The sequence below is a fragment of the Giraffa tippelskirchi genome, chromosome 10, assembly GCF_054371585.1.
Source record: "Giraffa tippelskirchi isolate mGirTip1 chromosome 10, T2T-mGirTip1v1.2.pri, whole genome shotgun sequence".
Classification (NCBI taxonomy): domain Eukaryota; kingdom Metazoa; phylum Chordata; class Mammalia; order Artiodactyla; family Giraffidae; genus Giraffa; species Giraffa tippelskirchi.
Window position 1 is genome coordinate 59,692,282 of NC_137284.1, and position 11,078 is coordinate 59,703,359.

The 11,078-nt window shown below is 35.9% G+C and overlaps 1 non-coding gene across 1 annotated transcript; it reads left to right on the plus strand.

Annotated features, from left to right (window-relative positions):
- The first annotated feature begins 8,614 nt into the window (after window positions 1-8,614).
- On the plus strand, window positions 8,615-8,718 carry LOC145524906 (U6 spliceosomal RNA). The gene has a single exon (XR_014067941.1). It is a non-coding gene; the product is annotated as a U6 spliceosomal RNA (small nuclear RNA).
- Window positions 8,719-11,078: the final 2,360 nt, after the last annotated feature.

Consider the following 11,078-nt stretch of genomic DNA (forward strand, 5'->3'; position numbering starts at 1 on the left):
GGATTTCAATTTTACACCATGAAAATGTTCTGTAGAGGCATTTCACGACAATGTGAATATATTTAACTTTAGTGAACTGTACGCTTAAAAGAAAAGCTAATATGGCAAATATTATGGTGGTTTTTTTTTTTTTTACCACAAATAAAAATGGAAAAAAGTATAAATCTGTCTGGATAGGATTAACTTTATGACTTTATAAGAAGGCAGCTATAGGAATGGAGAACTCACTAAAGGATTCTCTTCTCTCTAATCTCTCTTTATGCTTTAAATGCCTCCCTTAGAGCATCATTCGAGAGCTTCCCTGGTGGCTCATACAGTAAAGTGTCTGCCTACAATGCGGGAGACCCGGGTTCAATCCCTGGGTCAGAAAGATCTCCTGGAGAAGGAAATGGCAACCCACTGCAGTATTCTTGCCTGGAAAACCCCATGGACGGAGGAACCTGTTAGGCTACAGTCCATGGGGTCGCAAAGAGTCGGACACCACTGAGCAACTTCACTAGAGCATCATTCATTGGGTTATAGCATATTCATTATTGTGAGTAAATAGCTAACATAATGACCCATAGTCAAGTATTTACATTTTAAGGACATTTATATCAGATTGTTAAGAGTAAGCTTTGATAGAATAGGGCTTCCCTTGTGGCTCAGCTGGTAAAGAATCTGCCTGTAACGCGGGCAACCTGGGTTCTATCCCTAGGTTGGGAAGAGCCCCTCAAGAAGGGAAAGGCTACCCACTCCAGTATTCTGGCCTAGAGAATTCCATGGACTGTATAGTCCATGGGATCGCAAAGACTCAGACACAACTGAGCGACTTTCACTTGATGGAATAAGGGAGGAAAAGGAGTAGAAGGGAAGGTGTCCTTGGCAAAGGAGGAGTCACAGCCTGGTGAAGACTAGCTGTTTACCAAAAAATTCACCTATTAACTCCACCTCAGACCTGCAGAAAAATTTTCCCTTCCTATTTCCTGTTGCCCTGGGGAAAGATTCTGTTACCATAGTAAAGGGGTTCTCTATGTGTAGCCTATGCATGCCTTTCTAGGGGCACATAAAAGAAACATTGTGAGGGAATGACTTTCACAGCTCTTCACCTCTACTCCATCCGTGTGCTCTGCTTTAAGCAGCATTTTTCCTGTTTTTGAAATTAAATCCCATATTGATTGTTGCTCCTCATTTTCACATCTTCCTTTAGTTCGACTGTAGAACAATACATTATGATCATTACAAGGGAACCAGAAGTGGCAATTCATTTTAAGATCCATTCCAACACAGATCACTCACCTCCCAGCCTTGTGCTGTGGGACTCTCTTCTGGAAGAAACTCCATTTTTCATTTTGCGATTTCTACATATATGAATACTACACCCCACCAAAAAAAAAAAGGTTACCGTGGAAACCGGGGAGTTAGGAACTTGGAAACTTTAAAAGAAGCGTTCAGCTGCTGTGGCCAAAGCTGGGATAATAAACATGCATTTACCAGGGGAATACAGAACTTTCTATCATAAAGTTGGCTACTTTTTCTGCCAGGTGCTCCATAACTCTTCTACAAGTGTATTCCCAATACAGGAACAATATTTTCTGTATTAATGATGTAGGAAAATGTTTATTATTTTGACATAGCAGTATAGTGGTTAGTGAAAAAAATTAATTAAAACTTGATTTATATTACCTTATGTGTGTACATCTTTCCCTTCTTTTCAGCCTAAAGCTTCAAAAGGACATCCTTGAGGGTTTTATAGGTTTAAGTTTCCTTTGTTTTTAGTGAAGAATTGAAGTGATTTATTACACAAAATTTTGATAGCAGAGTAAGCTACAAAGGTGAACAAAATGCATAAACTCATTCTCCTAACTCATTTTAGTAAGTAACTGATCTATGTTCTTACAGTATTTTTTCTTAACATGTTTTTAACGTAGTTGAGATTATTGAAGGCTTTCATTGCAATAAATTTTGTTTATCACCTAGATCTTCTACCATCGGATATTCAAATTGACGGTAATCCATTCAGCTGTTTCCTATTTTTTAGGCTTGATAATAGGAAAGGGTTTGACTGTTGGTAATAGGGGATGGAAAAGGGGACATTATCAATATGTAAAACTTCCTTTTCTACTCTGAATATTAAATGCTTTAAGCTCTTCTTCCTCTAAAAAATGCTCCTAAAAATACTCTTTGTCCAAAATTGTTCTGTGGTCGTTCTTGTTGTTCTTGAAATATTTCTTCTGGTTGGTGCCCACATCAATCTCTATTCTATCATATTCTTGTGGCAATATAAACAGCATAAACTCTAGCCCAGAATTCACACATGGAGTCTGAATATACTAATTTAAGACTGAAAAAATATGCTATGTAAGTCTTTGATCCTCAGTGACACTTGAAGACACTGTTGGGAATCTAGAAATCACATGTAGAGGAAGGTAGATAAAGAGCTTTCCTCACAAATAAATTCTGAAGCTGGAGAGATGCTGAACAATTAGCTAAGATGAGGGTACCAAAAGTATTCTCAAAACAACCCTGTTTCCTGTAATTTCTTTGCACACACAAAATGATAAAAACAATACTCTTTCAAAGGCCCAGAAGCCATCCTAGGACTTGCCTACAAGTCTCAAAGAATAGGAGGTTTTAACATCCCTGAAAGTCCCAAGCATAGTGAACTTGCCATTAGCAAAATATTTGAACTTCTGAGGACCAGAGGCTGGAGAAAAAGAAAGGGAATTTATCCTTAAGCTGAAACTAAAAAGGCTATATATATTTTTTATCTTCAGCTGCCAAATTGCTACTATGTAAACATTGCTTAGAATGCCTCTTTAATCTAGGTGCTCTACAAAATGAATAAGATGTCAAAATACTCTTCTAAAACAAAGAATTCCAAAGTTCACTAAAACTTAAAAACCGAGCAGTGTTGGCCTACACCCTGCACAGTGCTGCAAAAAAATTAAAAATAAAATAAAGCTAGAAATCATTAGCTGGGACTTGGGGCAAGTACCTAGGAAGGTCAGTAATGTGACATGGCATAGGTGAATTAATCTTTGACAAAGGAGGCAAGAATAAACAATGGGGGAAAGTCAGTTTCTTCAGTAAGTGGTATTGAGAAAGCTGAATAGCCAAATGTAAATCAAAGAAATTAGAACACATTCTTACACCACATACAAAAATAAACTGAAAATAGCTTGAAGACTTAAATGCAAGACTTGAAACCATAAAACTCCTAAAAGAGCACATAGGCAAAACATTCTCTGACATAAATCATACCAATGTTTTCTTAGGTCAGTCTCCCAAGGCAATAAAAGTAAAAGCAAAAATAGACAAATGGAATCTAATCAAACTTATATTTTGCACAGCAAAGGAAACCATAAATAAAATGAAAAGATAACCTATGGACTGGGAGAAAATATTTGAAAATAATGTGAAGGACAAGGGATTAATTTCCAAAAATATACAAACAGCTGATATATCTCAATAACAAACAAACAAAACAAAAAAATGGGCAGAGTACCTAGACATTTCTCCAAAGAAGACATACAGATGGCCAATAGGCGCATGAAAAGATGCTCAACTTTGCTACTTATTAGAGAAATTCAAATCAAAACTACAATGAGGTACCACCTCACATTAGTCTGAATGGCATAATAAATGCCGGAGAGGGTGTGGAGAGAAGGGAAACCCTCCCCTATACTGTTGGTGGGAATGTGAATTGATGCAGCCACTGGCAAGAACAGTATGGAAGTTCCTTAAAAAACTGAAAGAAGTTGCTGTATGACCCAGCAATCCTCCTCCTGGGCATATATGCAGACAATAGTATAACTGGAAAAGATACACATACCCCTATGTTTGTAGCAGAACCATTTACCATAGGCAAGACTTGGAGACAACCTAAATGTCCATCAATGGATAAAGATGTGGAATGTTCGTATCCACAATGGAATACAACTCAGCCATAAAAAAGAATGAAATAATGCCATTTGCAGCAACACAGATAAATCTAGATATCATCATACCGAGTGAAGTAAATCAGAAATAGAAAGACAAATACTGTATGATATCAGTTGTATGTGGAATCTAAAATATGACATAAGTGAGCTTATCCATGAAACAGAAACAGACTCACAGGCATAGTGAACAGACTTTCGGTTGCCAAGGTGGAGGGAGGTCCAGGGATAGAAGAAGGGAGTTTGAAATTAACAGAAGAAAACTGTCAGAATGGATAAATGACAAGGTCCTACTGTATAGCATAGGAAAGTACATTCAATATTCTGTAACAAATCATAAAAGAATATCAAAAAGAAGACGTATGCATAATTGAGTCACTTTGCTCTAAAGTGATTTAGAGCAAAAAGTGATTTGGATCTAAAGCAAAAATTAACAGAGCATTGTAAATTAACTATACTCAATAAAATAAATTTTTAAAAATATATAGTCACTGAAAGGTACAAACTTTCAGTTGCAAGTCTAAGTCCTGGCATCCCATGTACAACACAGCAACTAAAGTTAATAACACTGCTTCATATACTTAATGTTTCTAAGAGAATAGATCTTAAGTGTATACACCACAAAAAGAAATTGCTAATTATGTAACACGATGAAGAGTTAGCTAAGATGGTAATCATTTTCCATATATAAACATATCCAATCAACAAGTTCACCTTAATTGTATACGATGTGATATGTCAATTATATCTCAATTAAGTTGGAAAAACAGCAGCAGCGATAATAACAACAAAACCCTTAGTCTCTGGCAAAAAGCCAGAAGCAAGTAATTGTGAACTGTTTGCTTTACTAACAGGAAAACGTGTGCTTTACATTCCTCTCCTAAGAAAGTAAAAGTAGGTAAACTTAGACCTGCCTGGCAATTAATGTTCCTTTATTTATCCAATTTGAAATGACTATCCAGATAGTCAACAAATTCTCTTCAATTTAGTTTAGTTAGGAAAGACCCTGAAGCTGGGAAAGATTGAAAGAAAAAGGAGAAGGGGGCAGCAGAGGACGAGACGGTTAGATGGCATCACCAACTCATGGACATGAATCTGAGCAAACTCCAGGAGACAGTGCATGACAGAAGAGCCTAGTGTGCTGCAGTCCATGGGGTCGCAAAGAATCAGACATGACTTGGTCCCTAAACAACAGTTTCAAATTACCAAAATCTGAAGACTGCTTTAGACAAACAGTCCCAAAGCATAATTATTTTTAAACAGTTTTAAAAGGACTCCTTTTTCCCTCTTCACTCTTAGAGATCACATAGGAGTAAAGTTTCTGAGAGCCCAAGTAGATGATTTATATCTCAAAAGCACAATAACAGAAATACCAATTCCTTCTAGAACACTAACTTCTTCTAATGGTATACGCAAAGTCCAGTTTTAGAATGGTAAAACAATTCCCATCTTGGCCATTTTCAGAGACTTTTTTCTAGTTTCTAAATAAGCCAATTCAGTTGAAAGAAATAACAATACTACATATCACTCACTCACATTCATATGCCTCACTTTCAGAGGAACAGGGATCAGCATTCAAGTTAACCGTTACCTCGACTGTTAACTCAGCCTCTGTGGCCTTTCTTAAATAGAAAGCAGTTGCTAGCGTGCAACTGTGGCCACCACCTTATTGTCTCTTTCTTTCCTGTAGAAATGATGGCCAAGCATCCCCACAATAACCTTAGGACTGTCTATGATTTCTCGGTACTCTCTTGGTGGCCCCCATTTATCAAGGACAGTCACCAAAGGGCCCCACATACCAGTGGGTAGCCACGCCAGGGTTACACCTGCAACTTTCAGGCCCCACATGCTAGGTCCCTGCAACTTCCCATCCCCCATCTTTATTTCCCAACATCTGGTGGCTCTTGGGAGTTTCCTGGGGCTCCTGGCTGATCCTATACTTGTGCCGCACCCTGAGGCCTCCAAGGCCTTGCCCAGCTCAGGACCAAAGAATGAGCCCGAAGGCAGTCACAGGGACATCAGTGGTTTAATGGACAGGTGAATCTGCATCTGAAGCAAGGTCTTGGAGCGAAACCCCGCCATGTGCAGTCAGCAGGACTTGGCAGCAGTGTTTGCTGCCGGGGGCACGGGGAGGTTATCCGCCAGAGGAGGAATTGACATCAGATGGGCTCATAGGCTATCAGGGAAACAAGCCTTTGAAAAACAGAGTGAAGAGTTCTGATCTAAAGCTAGAAATCATTAGCCAGGGCCTGGGGCAAGTATGTAGGAAAATCAGTTGGGTGAGTAGGGTGTAGGTGAAGCAGGCATTGGTCGAACAGGGGATGTACAGAGAACAGGAGAACAGCAACCCTGGGAGTCCCCTGGTGGTCCAGTGCAATGGGTAGATGTGTTCACTGTTGTGGCCCCAGGTTCAACCCCTGGTCAAGAGAACATCTTGAGTGACTTGACCAGACAAGTAGCTACAACATGTTTAAATGGTACTTTACCACTAATATCAGTTCAGTTCAGTTCAGTCACTCAGCCATGTCCGACTCTTTGCGACCCCACAAATCGCAGCACGCCAGGCCTCCCTATCTATCACCAACTCCCGGAGTCTACCCAAACCCATGTCCATTGAGTCGGTGATGTCATCCAACCATCTCATCCTCTGTCATCCCCTACTCCTCCTGCCCTCAATCTTTCCCAGCATCAGGGTCTTTTTCAATGAGTCAGCTCTTCGTATCAGGTGGCCAAAGTATTGGAGTTTCAGCTTCAACATCAGTCCTTCCAATGAACACCCAGGACCGATCTCCTTTAGAATGGACTGGTTGGATCTCCTTGCAGTCCAAGGGACTCTCAAGAGTCTTCTCCAACACCACAGTTCAAAAGCATCAATTCTTCAGCACTCAGCTTTCTTTATAGTCCAACTCTCACATCCATACGTGACCACTGGAAAAACCATAACTTTGTTGGCAAAGTAATGTCTCTGCTTTTTAATATGCTGTCTAGGTTGGTCATAACTTTCCTTCCAGGGAGTAAGCATCTTTAATTTCATGGCTGCAATCACCATCTGCAGTGATTTTGGAGCCCCAAAAAATAAAGTCAGCCACTGTTTCCACTGTTTCCCCATCTATCTGCCATGAAATGATATAAATCTTATGAATGTCTAGGCACAACTAGAATGTGTGTTTATTCTTTTTATTGAGAATTATTTTATTATAAAATTGTGGGCTATTTTCTGCACTAATATAGATGTATTACTGGGTTTCCCTCATGGCTCAGTGGTAAAGAATCTGCCTGCCAATGCAGAAGATGCACCTTTAATTCCTGGGTCAGGAAGATCCCCTAAAGAAGGGAATGGCAACCCACTCCAGCATTCTGGCCTGGGAAATCCTATGGACAGAGGAGCCTAGTGGGTTACAGTCCATGGGATTGCAAAAGAGTCAGACATGACTTAGTGACTAAACAACAAGATGTATTATTAGATTTTATTAAGAAAATTTTCTATAAAGTAGATAGCCCAACATTTTCTGTCTTATGAGCTCTCCAAGTGTTAAAAATCATTTTAGCCATTTTGTATGCCTGGTGGGATGCCATCTATGGGGTCGCACAGAGTCGGACATGACTGAAGCAACTTAGCAGCAGTAGCAACATGCTATACAATAAAAAAGTAAATTCAATAATTTATACATATATTTTATTTTGCACATCAACAAAAATACAATATAATATTCATTTAAAATAATAATTTTAATACTTAAAATATTTAAAATGTCAATATCTGATCATTTTTAAAATACATACGGATAAATTTAGACCCTTTCCTATTGATTAAGAAACAAAGGTGCTTAATTTTCTCGATTAATTGTGTAAGACAATGCTTACTATACTTAAAATAATATTTAAAATGAAATAAGTTTTATTTCGGGACTGAATAGATGTTTAAAGATATATTAATGTGTAACTAAATGTTATACATCAAAAAAAGCAAAAATGAGTTTGCAATTTTAACATAGTCTTCAAAAGATCAACTGATTTGTTAATTTTTTAAAATTATAAGTCTAAAGCTGTGTTTTCAGGCAATTTCTGGAGATCTTTCCAAAATAAAATAATAACCTTGGGGTATAGTAATTATTGATATTTTATAACACATGGCTAACACATTATGTTTTCTCCTTTTAACATAAAATTTTTAAGTCCTTCTCTTGAAGAACTATTTAAGAGTACTGTAACTCCTGAATTCGATTAAAAATAGCTTTTTTATTATAACCCCTGAGGAAGCAGAACTGTCTACTTCAGAGTATGATTAAATTTATGAGATTGATTTATGACAGTGACAAACAATATCAAAATTGAAACAGTAAACTTTTCCATTAGAATACAATAGATAAAAAATTTTTAATATATAGTATTACTTAGGATTAGATTCCATCATGGACAATGAAGGCATTAACAAACCTCTTGACCCTGTCAATTTATTCTGCACAATGTACAGTCTCAGAATATTTTATATGAATTACCTTTTCATTTGATAATTCTCATGAATTCCTTATATAGTGATGAGTTAGTTCAGGAGTATTAATAAAAAGTGTATCAACGTAACCTAAAATATTTCTGGCATCTCTCTTTTTATAAGATAAATGTATAAATCATTGTGATTTTCCAGGAGCTCTTTGAGAAATGCCATAGATAATTTTAATTTTGAAAGACATCTAATGCTCATTTTGGCAGCATCTAAACTAAAATTGGAATGATACAGAGATTAGCATGGCCCTAGAACAAGCATGACATTTAAATCTGTAAAGTGTTCCATATTTTTTCAGCAAATGTTGCCAGAGAAATTGACTATTCACATGCAAAATAATGACGTTGAACTCTTACCTTACACCATATTCAAAAGATTACCTTAAAGTGAATCAGGTACCTAAACATAACAGCTAATACTAAAAAGACACTTGGGAGAAAACCCACTTAAGGTAGTTAAACTCAGAGGACAGAAAGTAGAATGTTGGTTGCCAAAGACTGGAAGGAGGAAGGGATGGGGAGATATTGTTTAGTGGGTATAGAGTTCCAGTTGGGGAAGATGAAAATATTCTGGTGACAGATGGTGGTCATGGTTGCACAATAATGTGAAGTGACTTTTTGTACTTGATGCTAGAGAACTGTTCACTTAAGAGTGGTTAAGATGGTAAATTTCATGTTACATATATTCTGACACACACAAAAATTAAAAAGACATCCTAAAATTTTTAGTTTTTTGAATTTAGGATCAGTAACTTTTTAATAATCTTGAGGAAGCAAAATAAAAGTTATCAAAAGATTTGGTCATCTGGTTGAGACAGGAGCACAATTATCTGTTAGCAGGGATGAGTATACATAAATCAAAGTAAAAACTATATTTTACAATAAAAATAGAAGGTAACAAAATAGTAAGGAAATTTAGCTGTTCTGAAGAAATGAATTTTTGTTTTAAATAATCAAGGACATAATAAAGTCAGCACAAATTACTAAGAACTTATTCTGGCAGTATACAGAATTTCTGCTAAACTTGCAGATTACACAGACGGTAAAGAATAATCTTTTATCTCCCTTCTTAAAAGCAGACTAAATATTTCAAGAATGATTTGTATTTTCACAGGCAGAAAATAAAATTCCAGTATTGCATTAATTTAGTCTTTGGCAGCAAAGGATATTAACGTATCTTTACAAACAAGCTCATCAAAACTAAGCAAAATTTCACCAAAATTTTTAAGTATTTTGTCTATGTTCTTTCAGACTCAGATATTCTAAAATATTGCAAATAAAGTTCATTTATCTGAAATCATCTACAATATAAACACTCAAGTTTTATATTTCACTATGTTCTTTAAAATTCTGAACTTTACTCTGAACAAATTAATTGTGTTTTACCTCAGAAATAAAAAAAATGCCAGGCTACTTCACCTGATTGTCAGTTTTGTATTTCTCTTTCTCATTTTGTATGAGTTTATTTTTTTTTTAATTGCTGAGATTTTTGAAATGATCCATAGTATGGTCTATTTAGAGAATGTTCTATGTTCATTTGAATGATCATCATAAATCTCTTTTTATCCTGGGTAATATTTCCTTTCTTTGATGCCTACATTACATGATATTAATATAGCCACTCCAAGTTTCTTTTGATTATTATTTATGTAGTATATCCTTTACATAATTTTAACCTACTATTGCAGAGAAAGTAATCAATTGCAAAGAAGCATGAAGAAATTTGGGCATTGATGGAAATATTCAGTATATTGAATGGAAATGATATCACAAGAGTCATATCTGTTAAAATTCATCAAATTGTATCCTTGAATTGAGTGCAGTTTTTAGTACAAAAATAATACCACAACAAGATTGATTAAAGACAGAAAATAATATCAAAAAAAAAATCTAGAAGCTCTCCAAGTATTTGGAAATTAATATACTTCTAAATAAACCAGGGGTCAAAGAAGAAATCACAATGAAAATCTAAACTATTTTGAGTTGAATTAGTATGAAAAGACTTCATATCAAAATATGCAGAATGCAACTGGAGCAAGGATTACAGAGAAATCTATAGTTCTAAAAGCATATATTAGACATTTAACAACACCTGATCTACACCTCTACCTTAGGAACCTAAAAAGAAAAGTTAAATCCAAAGTAAGTCAAAAGAAAGAAACAATAAAAATCAGAGCAAAAATCAATGATATTGAAAATGGCTGATAATGGGAAAAAATTAACAAAACAAAAAGTTTGATCATTAAAAATATTAACGCAATGGATAAATCCCTTGATAGGAAACATGCTGTTTGCTTTCTCTAGGACATGAGCAAACTTATCAAAGAAAACTGGGTATCTTGGTGTTCTAGATAATATCTTTTTTTTTTTTTTTTTACCTTGAGCATTACCAAGAAAACTACGGATATTAGTCTTAGCAAACTTAGTGTTAGCTAACAGCTTGGGTAAGATTATGAAGGATGCTGTTCACCATACAAACAGTAAAGTAGGGAAGGAACATTCTTAGTATCCATGCAAAAGACACCAAGTGTATCATGTTCACAGCTTATGAATAATCATACAAAACTTAAGAAATAAAGCCAAGAGAGTATAGTGGATCATTATTTAATAAAAACATCTGAGTATTATTTTTAAGAAAATGAAACTGGCACTTTC